The sequence below is a fragment of the Protopterus annectens genome, chromosome 4.part0 (assembly GCF_019279795.1).
Source record: "Protopterus annectens isolate FY-2018-M chromosome 4.part0, PAN1.0, whole genome shotgun sequence".
In the NCBI taxonomy this organism is placed as follows: domain Eukaryota; kingdom Metazoa; phylum Chordata; order Ceratodontiformes; family Protopteridae; genus Protopterus; species Protopterus annectens.
The window spans coordinates 1348314678-1348338959 of record NC_056733.1 but is presented as its reverse complement, the minus strand read 5'-3'; positions in this window follow the sequence as shown (position 1 = coordinate 1348338959).

The following is a 24282-nucleotide window of genomic DNA, read 5'->3' as shown; positions in this document are numbered from 1 at the left end:
GGGAAAAAAAGTAGTAGTTTGGTCTTTTTTTGGGTTGAGCATGAGTTGTAAGTTACAAAGCCATGTTCCAGTGGCTGTTAAAGATTCCTGAATAATTTATTGGAGGTGTACCATGTTGTCAGATTCGCAAATGAGAATGGAGTCATCTGTGTATTGTATTAGGGTGGCCAGTTGTCTGGAAGAATAAAGGGTGTTGGTGAAGATGTTAAAGAGGAGAGAACCAAGGACAGAGCCTTGTGTTACACTGGTGGTGATTGGCAGGTAATGAAAGAACGTGGAGTGTCTTTTTACTGACTGATACCTATTGGACAATTAGCTTTTGAACTTCATAAGAGTGGGCTGTGAGAGACCTAGTGAGGACATTTGAAAAAGTTTGCTGTGACAAACTGTGCCGAAGGTTTTAGTCAAGTCTATAAATAAGGAAGAGACTAGTTTGCCATTATCTCTAGCTTTATTGACAGTATCTACATAGTTAGAAGGGCAATGCTAGTACTATGGGAAGGACAGATGCCATGGTGTAGGGTATAGGAGTTCTTTCAGAAGATAGTCTAGCACTTGTTTTTGAATACATCTTTTAAAGTATTTTGGAGAGGGGAAATAAGATTGCTATAGGTCAATTTACAACTGAAATCAATCATTTTATAACCAGAACAGAGCAATTAACAAAGAGATGCAAGTAAAACAGATTTTCTGTCATTTCCTAAGACAAAATAACTGGCATATGCAGTATAGTCTACTGGTCAAGCAAACGGGGACAGTGTCCAACTTAGAGGTCCTTAAAGTACAGTGATTCTTTCCCAGAGATGTTCAATCACACAACAGGCATGTATTTAATAGATTAAAGGTAATATGCAGCAAGGGTCTTCATGATAAATATGCTTAAACTAAACACTGACACTGTTCTCATTAGACTTGAAGGTGAAGGGCCTTGTGGCAGAGCTACTGCAATATCGAGGTTGGCTGTAGTGACCACAGGCTGTTAAACACTGACACAATTCTCAGTAAACTTGAAGGTGTAGGGCTTTGTGGCAGACCTCCTGCAATATCGAGGTCAGATGTAGTGACTGCAGGCTCTGCTCTATGAAGAAAGATAGTGACTGGGTGTAAGAGGAAACAACACTATTAAACAATAACATTTAAATGAAAAGTAATAGCACAAAGGTAAACTATAAGTTGATATGTGCAATGTAAAATTAGGTACACAGCATGGCCTTAATAAAACAGAAAAAAAAAATAGATTAAAGGTAGTGTAAGAATACTGTAAGTCCATAAATATCTACTGATTATAAGTTTTAGAAATATCTGGCCTACTTAACTTCACAATTGCTGTTTTAACACCATGAAGGAAAAGTGGAAGGATCCCAGGGCAAGCTGACACCAAATGTCACCAACAACTGTACTCAGAGCAGCAGAAACTGACAGTCAGAACAGTAAGTAGAAGTAGTATATTGCAAAAATAGAAAAACGCTAATAAACACAAGGCTTCCAAAACACTCACGTAGGTATGCAAGGTAATCAGTTTAAAGTCCATGTGTAATTTTAACAAGGTATAGTTTATTACTACTAAAAAAAAACACCAAAGTTCTATGTTCTAACTGTGTAACTAAGGAAATTCATTGATAAAACTATATCATGTAGGCAGTCGAGATAGCTGAATATGCCTGAAAGCACCTAAGAGGGCTCCAGAGGCCAAGGCAAACACAAATAAGATTGTCCAAACAGTTTACAAAGTGTAAAAAAAGCAAACTAAATAGTTCAAACAAAAAGAAGATTGTCAACAACTTATAGTCTTAACACTCAGCACAACACATCTCTCTCTCTCTTTCCCATTTATGCACCATGTGATGCACTGGGCAATGAGCACCTTTCAGCACTTGTTTCTGTAGCAGTTACTGGTTTTATGGGCTCAGGTTGCTATCCCAAGGCCTGATCCTTCACACAGAGGGTACAGTACAACACGTAGCTTTGAAATAAATCTACTGCAATCTCACAGAGGAAAAAAGCCAGTATGTGCAATGTGCAATATATGTGTTGTGTGTGTGTTTATATATATATATATATATATATATATATATATATATATATATATATATATATATATATTACATTGGTATATTAATGCACAAAAGGTCAAAGGATAATCAAAGTACACAGTTATATTTATTTAGTTGTTTGTTTTATGATAAAGCAAAAGGCAGTAGTGTGCTGTCAGTTTTCAGCAGCTGCACAGCCAAGTGCAGCAAAATAGCTTTCTAAATAAAAGAAAAACTTAGTCCATTTCTTTTTTTGTTTTTTTTTTTTTGCTTTTTTTTTCATATGTCCCAGGGATTCCACTATCAGGGCATCAGTTACTTCCACAGCAGTTCAGCAATTCCTTCCTGGGTTTTGGTAAAGGATAGGAACTAAAGTCCATAGTATGCAAATGTTCTTCTGTAAAATCTCTGGATTCATTCACAGGAAGATGTCCAAGTCTTCTGACAACAGTTCTCAACGATTCTTCCTTACTTACTTACTTCAGTAAATATCTTGGGATCTTGCTCATAAATAAAGATAGAGGGGATCAGAAGATCTTCTTACAGATGAATATAGTGAGGGTTGTACCGCATGAGTTGTAAAGTAGTGAAGGGGTGAAGGGAGAGCTTAGTTTAGGATTCAGCTCACAATTTACTCATCAATATACTTTACTTCACCTATGGTCATGAGGTTTGGGTAGAGGCCAAGAAGTTCAAATCGTGGTTACAGCTGTCAGAAATGAGGTGTCTTTGCAGGAGTGTGGAGCTTGTAATCATTTGTACAGCAATCTTCACATCCCCTAAATTTTCATTCGTGACCAAGACCCCAGGATACTTCAACTCCTCCACATAACTTAGCTGCGGCCCCCATGTGAAAAGGCACTCCATTCTTTTCCTGGAGAGAACAATAATCTTTGATTCAGAAGCACTGGTTTTCATCCCATCTGCTTCACACTCAGCAATAAACAGCAGTAAACTACTGCAGCACATGCTAGAGATAAAGGTCAGTTATCAGCTGCAAACAACAAACACAGCACCCTCACATCCCCATGCTGGATACTATCCAAACCTCAGACATGCCTTGATATCTTGCCCATGAAAACCACAAACAGGAAGGAGACAAAATATGTCAGTGGTGGAGTCTTATACCCACCATGAATGCACTTGACTTAATGCTGAGAATGTCAACACAATTCTCAGTCCTTAGATATGGGGCACAACTGACATACTGCAGTGGATTCTGGGGTATCTTATTGCTGTAACTCTTCATATAAAAGATTCCAGGTTACATGGTCAAATGCTTTCTGCATATCTAAAAGAACACGTAAACAGTACTGGTCACTGCTCATGACCCCTCAATTAGCTACAAAAGGACAAATAGTTGAAACAGTGCTCTGTAATCAGGGCACAATCCACATTGCTTCTGCAGAATCAGAGTCTGTACTACGGGAATACGTCTCCTTTCCAGTGCCCTGTCAAATGCTTTTCTACGTAAGTAGAGTGATGCGATTATGCTATAATACACTCACATTCCTGTTCTGTTTTGAAAATGTAAAGCACTTGCCATTTTTCTAGTTCAGATATACTGAACACGCAACACTGAAAAAATGCAATAGTCCTACAACTCCAACAATGTGTGGTGCCTTCAGCATTTCTATACATATCTCATAAACTTCTAGAGTCTAGCCTCAGTAGAACTGATTAAATTGCTGCAGCAACCTCATCTGCTGAGATGAAACTACTGTAATTCCATAATCAGCTTCTGGCATTGTTTTCCCTGCCTCCTCAGGAAAGGGCATGTTTACTGGTTGCAGGAAGTCCTCACAGTATTGCTTCAGCCTCTCTACAATGTCCCCACTTGAGGATATAGTTTCTCCACCCTCAATGACCACTTAATCACAATATGTTTTGCAAAGACCTCTTTGAGGGTGTCCAGAAGTCACTCTCTATGATCTTAGTAAACCCATCCCACCCCAGGGCACTTTTAATGCCCTCCTGGCTTGTTAATACTTTTCAATCAAATCTGGAGACCCCCCAGTGACATTGCAAGTAGAGCTACTTTGTCTAATCCAATGACTTATCTTACTGTGGTATCCATCACCAAGTCCTATGATTACTACAGTGACAATAGTACTACAAAGCTCTTTGCTGTTGTCTTAACTGCTGAGGTCTTCCACAGTGCCTGTTTAGATTCTATATTCCCAGCTTCCATAGGCATATGAAAAAAACTCATCTGCAGATCAGGGTTGAACTCAGCCCACACATAAGCATCAGATAGGCATTCTTAGGACATCCTCATTAAACCTTTGCATTTCTTGGATCTGTCCAGCTGCCACCATGACCATCTAACTCAATTCACCACCAAGTCATGATCAGCTGACAGCTCAGTACCTCTCCTGACACAAATATCCAGAACATATGGGCTCCATCCAAATGATATGACTATAAAGCCAGCTCTGGTGGCATAAAGAGATATAATCCTGACCACAACCCAAGTGACTCAAGATCAGTTAATGGTTTGGACTCTTGATAGAGCTGGCAGGGGAGAATGGGCATATCTATCCTGGGATAGACAGGGTGGCCCAGGTCCACCCAGTGTCATATAAGAGGGATGTTGCAAGTGATGGTACTTGGGGAGTGGAAATTTGGTAACCAAGCCACTTCAGTGGTAGCCCTTACCAATAGAGTACAGGAATGTGCATCATTATTAGGTAAGGCACTATGGTCCCTACAGATGCAGGTGATCCACCACAGAATTACAGAGTTTAAATAAAATGTACCATCATTGCACAAACCACCAGTGAGGCCACCAGCATGATGGCCTACTTGAACCATTATTCCTCAGAGGGGAATAAATAAGATTGGGGAACAAGCAGCAATGGCTGATGGGAGAGACTTGATGGTGAGTACACAGAAAAAAATACTGAGTATTTCGATTGTAAATATAGTGAATTAAATATATGCAGTTTAACAGACCTTGCTATAATCAAAGCAGAGGGAATGTGTGTGTGTGTGTGTGTGTGTGTGTGTGTGTGTGTGTGTGTGTGTGTGTGTGTGTGTGTGTGTGCCAGAAAGAGTGAGAGAGATTGAGATGGTGCAGGGATTATGGTGTTTTCATTTTATGCTCATATGTCATAGAAAAAGGAAAGAAGTAAGTATTATTCTAATTTTACAATATTATGGGTAGGGTGTACTATTTAGTAACTGATTTGTATCAGTAGGTAACTGTGTATGTTTTTTTGTCTAAGCAATTACAGGTACCTCACAATTACAGATAGGTACCTCACAATTACCGATAGTATGCACATATTGAAAAAAGTAAACAGTGAATGTTCATAAGCCAATTTATTTGACCACATTGGGTCTATATCACTGTCAATCAAGGTAAGCACAAACTTGTAACAACACAAAAAAAGGATGGTGAAGCAATGAACCCAAAGGAAACCAGTTTATTTAGCGCTTTCGTCCACTCAATACACAGGACTTCATCAGAATAAAATACCACATCCCACTACAAGCTTATATACATACAAAACAGCCTTAATAAATGCCCAATTAAAACATATTGTTAATTATTAAAGCAACAGTCCATTTCCCCACTCAAATATATACACACATATACAACTATAATATAAAACTCTACTTATACTAATGCATTTTATAAAAATATGATTAATAAAAATAAGTTCAAATATACATAGCAGCCTTTAATTTTAATACACTAGAAATGGAAATATATTCATTTATACCGGGAAAGCAGTTGGTTCTAATTATCAATTGCCGTTTACATTCCAAAAATTCTAGGAAGTCCTCCAGCGGACCTCCTCTCTGGCCCAAGTCTGCCCTATCAATAACACAAAATCTGAACCTAGGTCCAGCATTCTGTGCTAGATGTTTATATAAAGAATTCCTTTTATCTTTCTTTATAATATCATAGTTGTGTTGGTAAACTCTTTTCCGCAAACTTAACTTAGTTTTACCTATATAGAATGCGGAACAACATAAACACTGGGCTAAATATACCACCATTTGGCTCCCACAATAAGACCTACAATGAAGTTTAATTGTCCCATATCCTTCCACTATCGCTTCTTGACATTCAAGGATATATAGGACACTGTGAACAGTGGCCACACTTCACCATTTTACCAGACCCTTCCACTCTCAAAGGCCTCTCAAGTAGAGTCTTAAAACACACATCCTTCTTACAAACCAACAATGGATTTTCACGCACATATTTCACATATTCCGGATCCATCCCAAAAATTTTCCAATTAGATTCAACTATTGCCCTAAGCTCATAAAAATTAGCATTAAATGTAATAACCATAGACCTGTTGAATGTCGTGCATTGATCTTGTATATTGCTTAAGGCTGCTGGAGTATTGCAACCTGTACCTAAAAGAGGGACAAAATGTCCTGTTTCTCTTTTCACCCTCACCTCACTAAACATGTTTAATAAAAAATTCTAAGGATATCCCCTCACTTTAAACATATTAAACAATTTATCATACTCTTTATTAAATTCCTCTTCCCTAGTAATCATCCTAGCCAACCTCACACACTGTCCTGAGTTTGCTTTATACAGATGCTTATGAAGAAATTTCTGTTAATCAGCTGAATATAACATAGATGAACATCGACCTTATTTAGACGATATGTTGCTTAATGGTGAGATTACCAAGGAGATCTTTGATTATGTCATGGTCCATAACCCTAAAATCCCCACCATTTTTGGTATTCCTAAGATTCATAAAAGTTTCACTGATCCACTAATGCATCCTATAGTAGATGTTAAAGCATCTAATACATTCTTTTTAGCCACATTTTTGGACATTGGTTTGAAGAATATTTTTGTTAATAACCCCTGCATTTTGAGGGACTCATGGGATTTTTTGAGTAAAATATCTGACAATTTATGTGACAATTTGATATGGATATACAGGATTTATATTCTTTTATCCCACACGATATAGGGATGGACTGGTTTAATGATTATTTAGTCTTTCATGCAGGTATTGACAAGAATAAAGCTGAGATAATGAGGAACTTTATGACAACGGTATTCGAGAATAACGTTTTAGTATTTGAAAACCAATTGTTCAGACAAAAGAAAGGGGTAGCTATAGGGGCAGTTTGTGCCCCATGTTTGCAAATGTAGTACTTTCATTTTGGGAACTAACCTACGTAGTTAATTCCATGTTTAGCGATTTCTAGGTACTGTATGGAAGATTTCTTGATGATATGATATTCTTGTGGCAGAGTTTAAATGAATTTTATGACTATTTACATTCCACTATAGATTTTCTTAAGTTTACTATGGATGTACAAGGTAATTAATTTAATTTCTTAGACCTTACTATTCGAATTAACAGGTGAAAGAATTGTTTCAAATCTACATTTTACCATAAACCGACCTATTCAAATACTTTTCTCCATTTTGATACCATGCTAAGGATTTCCTAGCTGAAAAGGATAAGGCTGCAAATAGAAAATTCAGCACCAACCTATTCATCCAGAGGCTCTTGTTGATACAGGGACAGTGACACCAGCATGGCATGCTAGCAGACCATGATTTTTAAGTCCTCCTAATATTATCCTTTCATTCCTATGATTCAAACAGTTCCTAAGCAGAAAGCTTTCTCTGTATTTGTTTGTAAATGTTTGTGAGGCATTCTTTTAAGATGCAACTGAGATCATTGCATCTAAAGACATTCAATTCCATCTGCTGCCAGATGCATTTTGCAGAATGTTGGGAAATAATTTAATATCAAGTCATTTTGGCTGAACCAAAAAAGATATAACACATAGTTGTTAGTCAGAAATGCACCTCAGAGTTCTGATCAGTCGGATTCTAAATGCATTTTTTACATCTGTTAGACCCGGGTATCATTTTCTATACTCACACATAGAAACTGTGTGACTATTCTAGAAGGTTCTCATAACACAGAGAGAGGGTTTATGTGTCAGTGTTAAAATATATCATTGTATATGGCGGGAATCCATCCAAAGGAAATAAGGAAAATGAAAAGAAAGAAACAAAGACCGTGCTTGGCATTTTTGTGTGCATCATTATGTGCAGATTTGAAACCTGGTTTATGTGTTAATGTTAAAAATAGATCATTGTATATGGTGGGAATCCATACATAGGGAATAAGCAAAGAAAATGAACAGAAATAAAGAGTATGCTCGGCATATTTTGTGTGCATCATGATATGCAGATTTGGCACGTCTCCCTAATTTCTTCAGTATTCTCTATGCACCTGTCCTTTTTTAATAGAATTTTAGCCCTTAATGATGCAGATTATATTAGCCCTTAGCTATGCAGTTGCTGTGTTCTACAGGAAAGTGGGTTTTTCAAGCATGAGAATGCTGACTAAACATCATTTCAGACATCGGGGAGTGTACTTCCTAGTTTTCATTCATGAGGGAATTTGTGGTTACTTCTGTTTTCCCTAGGAGTTTTTATATTTCATTGTTTTGTAACAAAGCATTTCCTTTTAGTAAGTGAATGTGTGCAACTGAAAAAGGAATTTGCATAAGTTCCTATCAAGGAAACACCTCCCCATCTTCAAATTCATTTCTACAAAATGAACAGAAGCCAGAATTATGTTTTTTCAAACACCTTCTACTAATCATTGTACCTTAAGAAAAAACAGAGTGATTTACAATGACAGAAAGGGATACCTGTAATTTCCAGTATCTGCAGGTAATTGTTGGTGTTAATATTACATATTTAATTATGCAGCCCTGGTAATCTATTTTTTTCTGCTTTAAATGTTAGAAGTATAAAAAATAAAACTTCTGAGCTACATGCCTGGATTACCCAGTAAAAGCCTGATGTTCTCACTGTAACTTAAACTTGGTTTAAACCCAGCATAAACAACTCTGAAATTACATGTCCCAGATATAATATCATTCATACTGACCATACAAAGAGTAAAAGTGGTGGTTTGCGTTAATATTTCCCAACAACTACTACATTTCCCCTACCAATACCAAAATTATTACTTTCCTGAAAATAAACAATTATAAACAAATATGTATTATTATCCTATACAGCCCTCTTGGTGAAAATACAGCTATAATGGAAGATACCCTTCATTGGATATCCGTAACAATTTTACAAGAAAAAACACTACTAGGTGATGTGAATGTCAGCTGCTTGTACATAAACTCTAACCCCATGGTTTCACTCAACTAATTAATAGCCTCACACATTATAGCAAGACATCAAAATCCCTATTAGACTGGATCCTAGTATCATATTCTAGGAAATACATCACCTCAGGTACAATGTCTGACTGCCTCAGTGATCATTTCCCAGTCTGTACAACCTGACATCGCACACATCCACTTAAACAGCATGTTTATAAAGTAACACACAGTCTTTCCAAGTTTAACCCATAAATGTTTATTACTAGCCTATTATCTGTAACTGAAACATCTAACATTCTCTCCTTAGATGATGCTGTAAATGAATTCAGTACAACATTCCTGAATATCCTAAATAGCTTTCCACCTACTAGAAGAAGAAGACTAAACCAAATAATGCAATTTGTTTATCTGAAGAGAGTAAAATACTAATGCAGGATAGAGAAAAGGCATGGACAGACTGACATCAATATAAAACACCACAATATCTTGAAAATTTCACAATTCTTTGCATTTGTACTAAAAACAAATTAATGAAGACAAAAACTGTACTGTAATAATGTTAAGAATAATGGTAAACACAAGCCTAAAAAACTCTGGCAACCCAGCCAAATATTCAACCCTAACCCTTCTCACAGTAACTCATCACTAGAAACCACAATACAGTTCAACTTTTATTTCACAGATAGTATGACATCTCCAGTCAAGGATTCCCCATCTAATCTCAACCTCGCCCAACAGCCCTGTATCACCACATCCAATTTGACGTTCAAAATATTGCCCACATCCTATATAAAATTACTCTTAAACAAACTCAAACCATGCTGATGATCTTCTGAGCAAGTACCTTAAGTAGCAGTCAGTAGCATTACCTATACTGTCTCAATCCTTATCAGTAGGTCAGTCCAGGAATTCTACATTCTCTCTCTCTGGAAAATGTCACACAATACTCCACTGCACAAAGAAGGAAATTCAACAGACATTACTAACATTAGACTTATAGCAAGCTTATCCCCTCTTTCCATTATACTTGAAAAATTGTATTCAAAAACAATTGCTAAACTATCTCCTGCAGGAAGAACTCCTATCCCCCACACAACATGGCTTCCGTCCTTCCCATAGTGCTAATTCTGCATTTCTAACCTATATAGATACTGTCAGTAAAGATAGAGATAATAGCCAACTAGTCTCCTCCTTATTTTTAGTCTTGTCTAGAGCCTTCAACACAGTTTGTCACAGCAAGCTTCTACTTCAAATGTCCTCTCAGCCCACCCATCATAAGATTGCTTAACCTGCCAAATACTACTTTCATATTAAATGGTCTCACACAGTAGTCTGTGGTCCCAGTAGTCTGATAAACAAGTGTTATATGCTGGTAACAATATTAACATAACAGTATAGCATGCTATAGGTTTCTACCTTCTCCATACACAAGCCTGTGCAATATGCAAATATGTGTTGATATTTTCTAGAACCCTTTCTCTTCTCACCTGCCCATCAGTCTCCATTCTTTTGCATGAGATGTAAATACAGCTACTGCCTAACAAGTAATAGGGCTGACCAGAGGGAAGGGGTGGAATAGAAAAAAAGAAGACAATTGTCATGGGAAACCTGAATTTTCCAGGAACAGATAAATTCTGATATCTAGTGTAGTGACAGCCAACGGAAGTCTTGGATATCAATCATCTGATGGATGGCTTTACCAGAAAGAATGGAAATCTGGATACGGTCCTGAGCAGTGCAGAAGGTAGCTTGGAAATAAGGTTAAGGCACTGTCATCTAGCAGTGATCATAGCACTGCATGATTTAGATGTGAGAGGAGGGAGGCAAAGAAAATTAATGATGAAGACGATGGTGATGTGGGATTTTAGAGGTATGGATTATGCTGTGTTGAGTGATCAAGCCAAGAATGAGTTAGGACACTGGGAAGCAAAAAGAAGGAAGGAATCAGACAGTTATGGAATAGTCAGAGCTGTGGACAAGGCTGTGGATCCATCTTAAAACTTACCTTCTTTAAAGAATTGAGATATCATTTTTGAAATGTTCTTCTATGCTAACGGAAGGCTGATGGATAAAAATAAATATTATCATTTAAATACTCACATATTTATTTATCACATTTTTTTATGAATGAATGGCTTAATAGGGTATATAGAGTCAGGCTTTGAGGTAGCTTAGCGTGGAACTGAACAGTAAGCAGTACAGATTGTGGTATACTCTTCTGCTTATACCATGTTGTATTGCATTATTCATCTTTGTGAAGGAGCAGGTAGCTGGATCATCTTCTGGCTGGCATTATTCATCTTTGTGAAGGAGCAGGTAGCTGGATCATCTTCTGGCTGTCATACCTACTTGGATGAGTTTACCTCCTATGTCAGGTTGGTGAATGCTTAAGAACACAATCTGCTTTAGACACTGAAAGACTTATGTCACCTAACCTGGCCCTTTTGTAGGTATTACCCTGAGAATTTTAGTTTTTGATAATATGGAGGGAGAAGTTGTCCAACTAATAGCAATAGTATTTCCGCTGAAACTAGGATAAATAAGAAAATTAAATGGAAATACCTCCAGTTACCACTGAAAGAGTTCCTGAGGCAGTAATAAGTAGAAGTTAATTTTGACAGTTTGTTAGACTTTGGGCTGAAGAACTGTAAGACAGAAGAAAGTCTGGTTGCTCAGATACACCCTTTGCAAATATGTGACTTAATTGGTCTACATCTTTACCAGGCAATCCTGATGTTATGAAAGGATTTATACTGATTTCTCACTGTAGGATCATTCTGATCCAGGTGTCATTGGCTAATCCAAGCAGATGACTATGGAGGAGGGATTATTTATCAGATGTGCAAGTCTGATGCCATATGCAAGACATTTCATATGCAATGGACATCATCAAATGACTATGTACTAGAAAGATTGGTTAGATGATCAAATAAAGTTCTAGATCATTCCCAGTATCACACTCTGCAGTGCCTGCTGCTTACCTCTGACCCTCTGAGTAACAGGGACTGGAACAGGGAGATAGTTATAACAGTGAGTGCAAACAGTATGCTAGAAAAACTGGTATCACTGAAGGAAACCAGGACTCAGAAACAGATGTAAAAATATTAATTCATTCCGTTATGAAAGTTAGGTATTCCTACACTGCTAAATATTGGGTTTTTATGCAACCAAAATAATTTGTGTCACTTTCTGTTCTTCAAATAATTTATCCAACAGCAAAGAAAGCATGCTTATACAAGGTACAACCTTGCCAAGAAACTACTCCTCTGGTAAATTAACTCAAAATTCATAGTCTGGCTGTAAACTCTTCCAATGGTCTCTCTCTCTCTCTGTCCACATTTGAGACATTTTTGTGAACACTGATGAAACGTAACATATTACATCTACTTAGTTCACAATTACCCAGCTCTCTGCCAACCTTGACATGAGCCAGGAAGCAAAAAAGCAAAGTTATCAAGCTAGTTAGACTTTTTCTAAGAAAAATGTTCCATGTGTGTGTTTTATCATACCTCAACATAGCATTAGGTTTTCAGCACACTGTGTCCCAAAATGTTTCATTTACTAGGGTTGTTTATCAAGTATATGGTTAAAGCTAGAAACATTTATTAAGTTGACTACACTTTAACCATAAACCAATGGATAAGTAAAACACTTTATTCAAATTGAAAGCAATGCTGTATTGCCAGGTGCAGAGAGATCAAATGAGCAAACATTTAAACAATATACTGAGAGACTATGCAAAATCCAATTATCCTGCTAATGGAACTACATCCAACTGCTGCATGAGTATACCCTTAAAAACAAGATATATTGCTTAACCAGGGTAAGGGACAGAAACAATGAAAAGATAAGAAGAAGAAACTGTAGGAAGGACAACACAAGAAAGTATCCTGATTCAAGAAGAAGACGAAAGGAGTCACTATTTGTCATAAAAAGCTAACTGTGTTCGACTGTGACTGAGCTAATCAACAAAGTTTTAAGACCAATAGTTTCTTTGTTTTTTATTGTTTTATGTGAAAAACAATGCAGACATGACTCTTTATTAAATTTTGAGCCCAGCCAGGTCAGCAAAATATAAATGATAATAAATGTAGTGACAAATAAATGCCACAGTATCTCCAAGCATTCTTCTTTTCCAAAATGTTGGCATCACAGTGGTAGTGCTGGTGGCAGAAATAGTTATGATCATGATTATAGCCTTGCAATTAAGGCGACAGGTAACAGTTCCAGTTAAGGATTATTAAACTGACACATCCTTATGCCCAAAAGGTCTCGAAGTGGTGCACACAGACTCTCTTATCGAAATGGCTATGTTTCTTCATCTCCAAATTAATATGAAAATATTGTAATAATGCTTTACAGGTTATCTAATAAAACATACACACAATCAATCCTTGAGAACAGTTCTTTTGAGAAATTCATCTATTTTTGCAGGTGTCACAGATTTTAGATTTTTCAGATATCTGATTATAACAGTGTACACACATTTATGAATATAGAAATTATTTTAGAATAATTTTATATTATCAATAATACTATTGTCAATTTAAAATTTATGAAAATCCCATGAATGTAAAATCAGCAAGCTACCCATTGTACGTATTTTAATATTAAAAGTGAATGAGCTTCAATACCAGTTATTTGTGGAGACTGAACCTGAGGGCACTGTTAAAGAATGGGATGATTCAGTGTGCTGCAATAATTCCTCACGTGCCTTGGAGCTGGATCTCTACTTGCCTAAAGAGATCGACTCTGACAATAAATACTTCCAGTGTTAAAGAAATTGCTTAAAAGGTAGTCTGGCAGCCTATATTCATGACCAGGAATGCCTAAGATCGGGTCCAACAGCCTAACACCCATCTGTGGCTACAGAACTGGGGAAGGTTCCCAGTGACTCTAGGAAGCTATTCTCTTCCTTATAAATCACTGATATTATGAATAGAAAAGAAGAGGCAAAAATTAGGATAGGAACCTTAATAAGGCATCTGACACAATTGGACATGAAATCTTATGGGTAATAATGAAAGAATATAATACAAGTGAGAAAGTTATGAAATTATGTATGTCAGCTTATAGTAATAATAAAGTAAAAATACTTGTAAATTGCTGGTTAAACCAAGAGGTGTACATACGAAGAGTGGTATTAGGCAGGGATGTCCAATGAGCTTTATATTATTTGCATTAGTTATGAATGTGATAGTATGTGAAATAAATTACAAAATGAAGGAGCCAGGTATATAACACTTGAAGGGTTAAGAATTCCAATTCTGTTGACGTATGGAGAGGACATTGTGAAAAACAAAATTTGAATAAAAGAAATAATGTGCACAAATAAGTACCGATAGGTGATAGAGATGGCTTTAAATAAAGTGAAAAGTAAAAGTTTAGGTGATGCAGTTGTGACGTCCCTCCTCTGTGCCAGTAATCAAGGATCCTCAGTTCTCACAACTGACACCAGTGGTGAATGTTCACTTAGGGCAAAAATGGATACACACAGTATTTTCAGATGCAGCTCTCTGCACCAAGGATAATTTCCCTTAAGAGCACACAGGGAGCACACTCCAGACCTGGGTCTGGGTTTCCTCTCCAGGCCTCAAATAAGGCTTCACCTTTCTCTCTGCAGAAAACCGTGCAATGTATCCCTGTGCCAGGTAGCTGAAACACATCCTGTTTGAGATTTGATTTTCATACACACACACATAAACACACACATATGGGAAAGGCTGGCACAGATTTACTAGCTATGCCACCTCCACCGAGACTATCATGTAGATTCACTGCCACCAGCCAGCTACTTTAAGGTCTTACTAGGGTACCCAGTTATTCTAAGTAAGACTAATAGAAATAGTAGTGTTTCCAAGTACCAAGGATATTTACACCTCCAGGCTAACTGCCCAACACAATGTATCTGAAATTCTCCAGGTGCAGCTAACACTAGGTAAGACTGCAGTCCAAATTGTAGCTTGCTACAGATCCTCCACCATGCCCCAAGATTCTCATTACACCTTTCTAAACATACTATAAAATATTAAGATACAACCAAACACCCTAATACTGGGTGATTTCAACTACCCTGCCACTAACTGGAAAAACTACTCTGGTACCAACACCTTTTCCCAATGGTTCTTGGAATTCATAAATTCCAATGCCCTGGATCAACAAATCCATTGTCCCACCAGGGGCTCCAATATCCTAGACCTGGTCATTACCAATGTGATGATTGGGGAGAGATGAGCGAAGGCTGCCAGCCTAGTTAAACAGAATTTGATACATAATTTTATCAACTGTATAAATAAATGTAAAATACAGGCTTGTGTTTTTAAATGAAAGAAAACACTGTGAAAATGTGAACTTCAAGATTGTTGCAACATTGCCATCTGCTGTATGGAAAACCAAGCCGGGCATTTCAAATGTGTCTTTTGAAATTGAAAAGATCTTATGAATCTCTTTAATGTTTTACAAGTCAGCCCCAGGCCGGCTGGATGAAGGTTTCATGCCTATTGTTTTAAGGCTAAAATTTATGGCCAGAATTTAGATGTGGAATGTGTTTTATTGCTCTGGTTTCTGCTAGCATATACATGTGAAATGTCTTCTATTGTTGTAAGTTTCTATGCAGGTGTTAGATTGCTAAATAATGCAATTTGTTTGCCTGGGAAAACCTAAGTGTCAAGAATGATGCAATTTGGGAAGGGACCCGGCAAACATGTTTGTTAGTAATGTTTAAATTCTATTTCTCACAAGAGACTGGGAGCATTTTGATCTGGGATATCCACTTATCAGCACTCTGCCTTGTGCTCACATGTAAGTTTTAGCACTGTGATATCTTGTAGGAATAGTTAAAGCTAGTAAAGATTAATTAGGTATTTTTTGTTTGAAATCAGACCTGTCCAACTGTATTATTTTAAGTTTCTGTGTGATCTGTGAACTCTTAGATATCTCTGTGGTGTAGTAGTTTTGTCTTGTGTTTTAATTATTTATTATTAAATATTTTTAAAACCTTCTACCTGTGGCTGATTTGTGTAGAGATATGCTTTAGAGTACATTATATATTTATAGAGGTTATTGTAATAGGCCACTCTAAAGTAAGCCTTGACTGTTAGTCATACTACCATTGGATATTAATATTGCACAGTAATAATTGGACACCCTTTTAAGGGCCTTTGAGTAGCTGATATTATTAACTGGGTGGTGGCAGTAATTACTACCGTGTAGTCTGGGTAAAGGGGCATAGTTGGAGAATCTGTGTCAGCCTTTCCCAGGAGTGTCTGTAAAGTTGTATAAATACTTATCTCAAAGTGTGTGTGTGTTGTGTCAGCTACTTGGCAGGGACATGAAGCACTGGTTGGACAGCGAGGGTACTGGAGGTTTTAGCTTGCCTAGTTAGGCTGAGACTTGGACCCTATAGCTGTGCCAGTGGGGAGTCTTATTGGGGACCTGGTGAGCAAGGGAGCAACCAGCCCCAGACTTACCGAGATCTGTGTGTGCACTTAAGGGAAATTGTACTTTACTGTGTGTATTAGTTATCCTTTTCTCTTCTATGAGACAACCTCCCTGGTGTTAGTGGTGAGGATTGAGGCTCCTTGATTGCTGGGCCAGGGCACAGTCATCACAACTAACATGGGAGATAGAAGCTCCACACCAGTGGTCACCCCCTCATTGGTCAGGTCTGACCAAAAGCTAGTCACCCTTGACATCCACATCCCACCCCCACCCCCCAGTAAGGAAACCTCCATAAAAAACTTTTCCAAAGCCAGCTTCATGCTACTCAAGTCAGAAGTGACAAACTTCATGACACCCATGCAGATGGGAGCTGAAAGTTTGACTGCTGAATCCTACACTAAGGCACTGTATGAGCACATCCACTCATGCATGAATCATGCCATCCCAAATAGAACCAAGACGCTCTCCTCCAAAAAAGGAAGCCAATCTGGTGGTCCCCTGCCATAAACAAACTATACAACAGAAGAAAGAAACTGTTGCGGAAAAGAGGAAAAAACCAGGATGCAGAAAACTCCCTTACCAGCCTCAGTAAGAACCTGAGATCCCTCATAAAAGCCTCAAAAGCTAGTTATGAAAATAAAATTGCTAAAGATTCCAAAGACAACCACAGGGCATTCTATAGTTATGTCAAGAATCTAAATGGCAATGCTCAGATCTGCTCTGAGCTACAGCAGAATGGCATTAAATATACTGATCCCAAGGATATTGTCAATATCCTGGCAAATCGATTTAGTGCCAACTTCACCCCCCTCTCAACCCCTAAAGGGCCCATCTCAATGACAAAAGATTGCCAAATTCTGGTAATCATGGCCATACAGATAAAAACCACACTCTCCAAAGTTAAGAATACAGCATCCATGGGACCAGATGACATCCCGGGCTATGTACTACATGAACTACAAAATGAACTGGCACCTCACCTAAGTGTCATGTTTAATCATAGCCTCACCTCAGGCTTCATGCCCACTGAGTGGTACACAGCTACAGTTATCCCACTCCACAAGGGGGATCCACCTTGGATCCTGGGAACTACCGTCCCATCAGTCTGATGAGCCTGATCTGCAAGAGCATGGAACACATTATCACGGAACTTATAAACAAAGACATTGGCAACATTCAAACACTGCACCCCACCCAGTTTGGGGTCGTGAAGGGCCAATCTTGTCTTCTGAACCTGATTGACTTCTTCGAGTCAGTCTCCAGAGCTATGGACGAGAGTAAGGCAGTCCACACAGCCTATCTGAACCTTGCCAAAGCCTTCAACACCATCCCCCATTCTGGAATCATAGATAAATTTACTTAACTGGGCATAAATCCCTACATCACTCGATGGGTTGTCATCTGGCTTACTGACAGAGCCCAGACTGTAAAAGTAGCTGACTTCAAATCCAGCTCCAGACAGGTGACAAGTGGAGTACCTCAGGGTGCAGTCCTGGGACTGCTCTTGTTTAGCATCTACTTCTCTAAAGTACAGGCCAACACTAAGGGACTCTGGCTAACAACGTTTGCAGATGACTGCAAACTGGGAGCCATTATTGTATCCCCAAATAATGTGGATATTCTACAAAAGGGCCTTACAGAAACAGATGCTTGGTGCCAAAGCCATGGGTTCAAGCTTAATGTCAAGAAATGTATAGGTATCCCCTTTGGAAAAAAACATGTACCCATGAATTACCACATAGGTGTCAGTACACTAAACACTGAAAGTGTGATGAGAGACTTAGGGACATAGGTGGACAGTGGTCTCATCTTCGATAACCATATCACCACAACAGTCAGGAAATCCTTCTATGTGGCACACCTCATCACTAAGGGCTTCGCATCCAGAAAAAAGGAGGTCATTGTCCCACTGTACTCATCCCTCATTAAACCCATTATAGAGTACAATGCCCCATTTGGTATGTACCTCACAAGACATCTGCAACAGCTGGACAGGCCGAAGAATTACGTCACCTAAAAGAATCACAGGCCTAAAGCAGATGCCCTATGCTGACCATCTAAAAAGACTCCAGCTATACTCTGTGGTATATTGTCTACTCAGAGGTGATCTCTGCTTAACATACAAGGCCATGTCAAACCCTGAGCTGTTGGACATGCTCCACTTAAAGAAATCCCAATCCCTCAGAGCCATACGCTCCAGGGATCTAAACCTTGTCATCACAATGAACACAACATGCTGGAGGGATAGGTTACTGACCCAGAGACTCCCCATACTCTGGGCTAGACTGCCCATACATGTCAAGCAGAGCGCCTCCTTGGCCCTCTTCAAAAGGAACCTTGATGATTGGATGAGAGATAGGAAATTCACCTCGGGGATCACATCGGTCACCCTGCTAGACAGGGGTCCAGGGAAGTAAATATTGTGGGAAGAAATATCCAGGGAATTGTTATGGCTAGGCTTGTATAGGCCCTAGGGCCAATAGTCTAGTACCAACCTATGAAGCCCGCAGTGACACCAAATAAAAGCAATTACTCACCAAAGTTAAACTTTCTTCTAAAACAGCAGCCAGTATGAAAGTTATAGATATATTTAATAATAAATAATAAAATAGAAAACATGGAAATACTGAATGTCTGTTTACAATAAACACCACAGTTTCAATTTAAAAGAAATATAAAAATAACACATTGTCAGATGGGGAGTGTGACTGAGCCAAGCACATACACCAAATGTCTGAACCTGTGGTTCCTCTCATACTGAGCAGGATTACTATCGTAACAACACATCATCAGTAGGGTAAAACTAACCTGTCTCATGATGGTCTAACCCCAGCTCACATTCCCTATTATTAGGTGAACAATCCACTTTCAGATAGAAAGGTTCAGACAGATACAGAAAAACAATATTTAACTAGTCCAAAAGACTTCCAAAAATCCACAAGGTAAACCAAGGCAGATGCGATAAAAAACAGTTTAATGAATGGTAAGCGCTTTCATGCTCTCCTGCGCACTTCTTCAGACCATATAAAAATACAAATTCTCATACACTGCTTATAAAATACATAGCATTTCAAACTAACCTATCACAGAATAAAATCACTTAAATAGTCTCCGCCTTTAAAGAAAAGGTTTTAAAGGGATAGAGGTATTCAAACCTGGTGGTGTGTTGCTGTGTAGCCTAATGATCCAACTGCTCTCTTGCTGTTCTAGAATGTTATTAAGATCTCCCAGTCTTTCGCCAGGCTGAAGTTGTTCTAAAACTCTAAATATAAAGGTATGTGTAGAGTCTGTGTCCCTCACTTGACAGGCTAGGGCATTTGTTAAGTCATTCTTCCTAATAGCTAATAAATGCTCACATATCCTTTCCTTTAATTGTCTCTTGGTCTTTCCTACATAGAAATTTCGACAAGATAAACAACTAGCTAAGTAGACCACACATGTACTACAGCAATTGGTATAAGAATTACTAGTGTATTTAAAATGTGTGGTTGGATGTATAAAACTAAACGCTGTATCTATAAATGAGTAATAATTGCATTTGCCACACATAGTGGTACATCCATTCTTTATAGAACTACGTGAATTGTTATATTTATAGCATAGCATCTGTTTAAGATTGCACTTGTTTTTAAGAGCAAGATTTGATCGTGGTCCTACAACCTGGCAAATTTTTTCATGTGACATAAGAATAGGCCGGTTTTTCTTGATGATGTCGCAAAAAGCTCTATGATCAATTAACTAGTCCCCTATATTTTCCTAACTGGCTGAAGAATTACTGTTCCTTGCTTACATGCTAGAGCGAATTGGTTGAGTGGTCTTGTTGTCAGTTCCAATAACAGAGTGCTGAGTATCTCTATCACATCTCTCACTAATATCTGAATATAATTTCAGAGCTGGCTATAGAATGACATCACATTTGGTCACCTGATTCTTTGGTTTCCACACTAACCCCCGACTAAAAGCTGAACCAGGATCTAGCACAGTTGTGTCAATGTATAGACTTAGGGTTATGCTAAGGCATCTGGAGACTATAAAACAATTCCAGCCCTTTCATCCCTCTTGTAGAAACCAGCCAGCCATTCTCTGACACACCAGGCCAGCAATTAGTTCACCGCTAAGGAAAATAAGAGCCTTTCTCAGACATTGTGTCTCTGGCTGCATTCAGGCCTGTGAGATAAAATCTTTATGGCCTAAACCAAGTCATTTAATTTCAGGCAGAATAATATATGTGTTACGGTGCCCTTGTAATAAATTTTATATAGGAGAAAGCAAGATGGCATTTAAAACTAGGCTTTTAGAACATGTAAAGGACATTAAGAATGAGAAAAAAAAGAAAGTCCTGTTGCAGTACATTTTAAAACTTTTCATAATAATGAAATTGGGGCGCTACAAGGTACTGGATTGGAAAAGATTGATATTTGTTGTTAAGATACATTGATTCCTAATAGACTTAATTCTGAGTACAGTTGGAGGTTTTAATTTAATGTGATTGAATAATTAATTGTTTAATTATTTTATTGAATAATAAGCATTTGTAAGTATATTTATGGTGCAGTCTTTGTGTATAGATTTACTCCTTGAATGCTTTTTAGCCAAAGGGCTAGAAAATAAAATTGTTTTAGATATCTGGCTGGGTGTTTTTTCTATAGGGGGTACACATTTTAAAATGAATGAAATTTCAGTTAGGTATAAAATTTGGGGTCTATATTATATTGTCGACAGCTCACAATGTTGACTCTGAATTGTTCTACACTAAAATGTCGAAATACAAAAATAGCGACCAGCCATATAACCAATTTCTTTCCAATAGAAAGAAATTGGTTGAACAAACATGAACGGCACACATAAACAACTATATTTAAGTGGGGGGCTGTGACCCCCACACCCCCCTAACTAAATATTTTAACTCCAAGATGCAGTACACACTAAGGGAAAGGGCAGGTGTCAGAGAACAGCCAATCAATTTCTTTCCATTGGAAAGAAATCAAGTAGTTGGCCGTTCGCTATTTTTGTATTTTGACATTTTGGTGTCGAACAATTCAGAGTCAACATTGTGAGCTTTCAACAATATGATATAGACCCTAAAATTTGGGAATAAAGAATGGGAAAAAACACAATAGAAGAAATAAAACAACTCTGTCTTTTTTGGATAACATATAAATTATCATTCGGACAAAAGGCTTATTTGATAAATTTAGTACTGATGGGGAAAATAGCATACTTTGCAAGTGTATTTGTGTTGTCAACAGTATTTGAAAATGAATTGTTGCTGATTTTTTTCATTTATATGGCGTTCTAGATTAAACACAGTAAAAACAGGAGTTTTGCATATAAATGAAGAAAAAGGAGCCTTGGGGTTAATTAATCCATTGGTATATGCTGTTTCATTAAATTTGTACAAAGTGTTAAAGTGGACAAATGAAAAATATGAGAGATTAGTAGTAAAATTCTACAAATATCAGTATGATAAATTTTGGGTATGGTAAAAATAGTAAAAGAGAAAAAGGGTATATAAATGAACAAATAAAATGTTTCCAAGAAAAAACATTTTTCTGAAAAATAAAAATTGATGATATTGAATAAGATAGAAAAGTATGGTATAAGAATGTAATGATAACACATTACTATGCAAAACCATGGGAAAATCTAACAGATGAAAAAAATTAAAACTATAAAAATAAGAAGCAAATGGTGCAATCAGAATATATAAATCACCAGAAAAAAGAAATATGCCATATACAAAGAAAAGTTACAGAATTTGCTTACATTGTCAAGAAGAATAAATTAGGGAACACATGCTTTTGAAATGTAAACAAATAAAAAAAGTTATGGGGAAAACTATGTAAAGAAGATTTTTTTAGAAGATATAAAAGAAGTGGATTAAATAAACATGGATATGATTAAATATGGATATTATAAGAAAATAAATAAAGAATATGTTAAAAGAATAGATAAAAAATATTTCATGTTTTTTGGGTTATATGAAATAAAAGAATAAATGAAATTATGTTTCATGTTAAATGGATTTTAGCAACAGTATTAAATAAAATCAGATGGTTATGGAAAAAGAGGGTGGATATAACAGGGATGAAAATTTAGTATGATTGTGTAAACAGATTTGTATATCAATATATTTGTACATTTGAAATATTTATAAATATGTAAACATTTTGTAAATAAGAGCTAATTTTGTACATAAATAAAGGACCCCTACTTTTTTTGAGATGAGGAAGAGAATCACTGTTTGGAACCAGTTGGTGGCGAGAGGGACTGCTACTGTAGTTCCAGGACCTCCAAGATGGATGAGACTGAAAAATATATGGAGAGAGGAGAAGGAATAAAATCTTACTGAAGGAAAGAGAAGGAGAGAAATAATTGTTACAGATTTGGAATTTGGAGGATTGGAGACACTAGAGTTGGTAAATGAACAAGTATGATATTGTAGACAGTATTATTTTGCCACTAGGGTTTGACATTAAAGACTTAATGGCATTAATTTATTTGGGAGTTGAACATTTCTGTGAAGTGACATTTGAAGGCTTTAATTTTCCGAAAAATTAAATATAGTAGCACTGTTGAAAGACTGTTTATTTCAGTGCATGTGACTACAACTAAAAAGAAAACAAATATACAGTTTAGGACTTCATATATGGATGAGCATGAGTTTATTTTTTTTTCTTTGACTATATAGTAAAGTAAATGAAGTTAAAAAATATGTCATGAAAGAAATGTATGGACTGGGGGTTGAGAAGTATGGATAAAAATGGCTGTTAAGGATGGGATAATTCAACATACTGAACCAGAGAGGTCGGACCACAAACATGTCTCCTTTGAAATTAAAATCAACTCAGTAACCCCAGCAAATCCTGTAACAGTTAGGAACTATTCCAAAGCAAACCAGATCCCATTAACTGATAGTTTGCCAAAATTCATTGCCCCCCATTCTAAATTCACAGCAACCTATGTGGAATTGTTCACTAAGACCATGTACAATCATGTAAATGCCTGTATATAGGCTGTTGTACCTACCAGAAGTAAGCCTTAAACAAACTCTTCAAAACAAACCACACTTGTGAAATCCTAAAATCAATACGGTATATAACAAAAGGAAACAAGTCATGGCTAAAATCAGGAAGTGCAACTCCAACAATGATAGGCGCTCTCTAATTAAACTAAACAGAAAACTAAGAAGACTGATTAAGCCCAACAGGGCCAATTATGAGGTAAAGATAGCCTTACAGGCTAAAGCAACAACAAGGCTGTCTAAAGCTATGTTCAAAACCTCAAAGGCAGCACACACTAGTGTGCCAAACTGCTAGACAGTTGTGTCAACCTCACTGAGCACAGTGATATAACAAATTGGCTGGTAGACAAATTGAACTCAAATTTTAACTCTCACCCCCAACCTTCCCCCATGAAATACCCACAAGCATAACCCCCCCACCCCAGCTATTAACAGGGAGCAGGTCCTGGGGTCATTTGCTAAGACCAAAAACACAGCCTCAATGGGCCACAACAATATCCTGGGCTGCCTCTTAAATAGCTTGAAACATGACCTCTCCGGACCACTTCAGCCACTTTTCAACTATAGCCAAAAAACAAGCTTTGTACTACTAGAATGGGGGACTGCAGTGGTTATCCTACTTCACAAGAGTGGACCACCAACTAACCC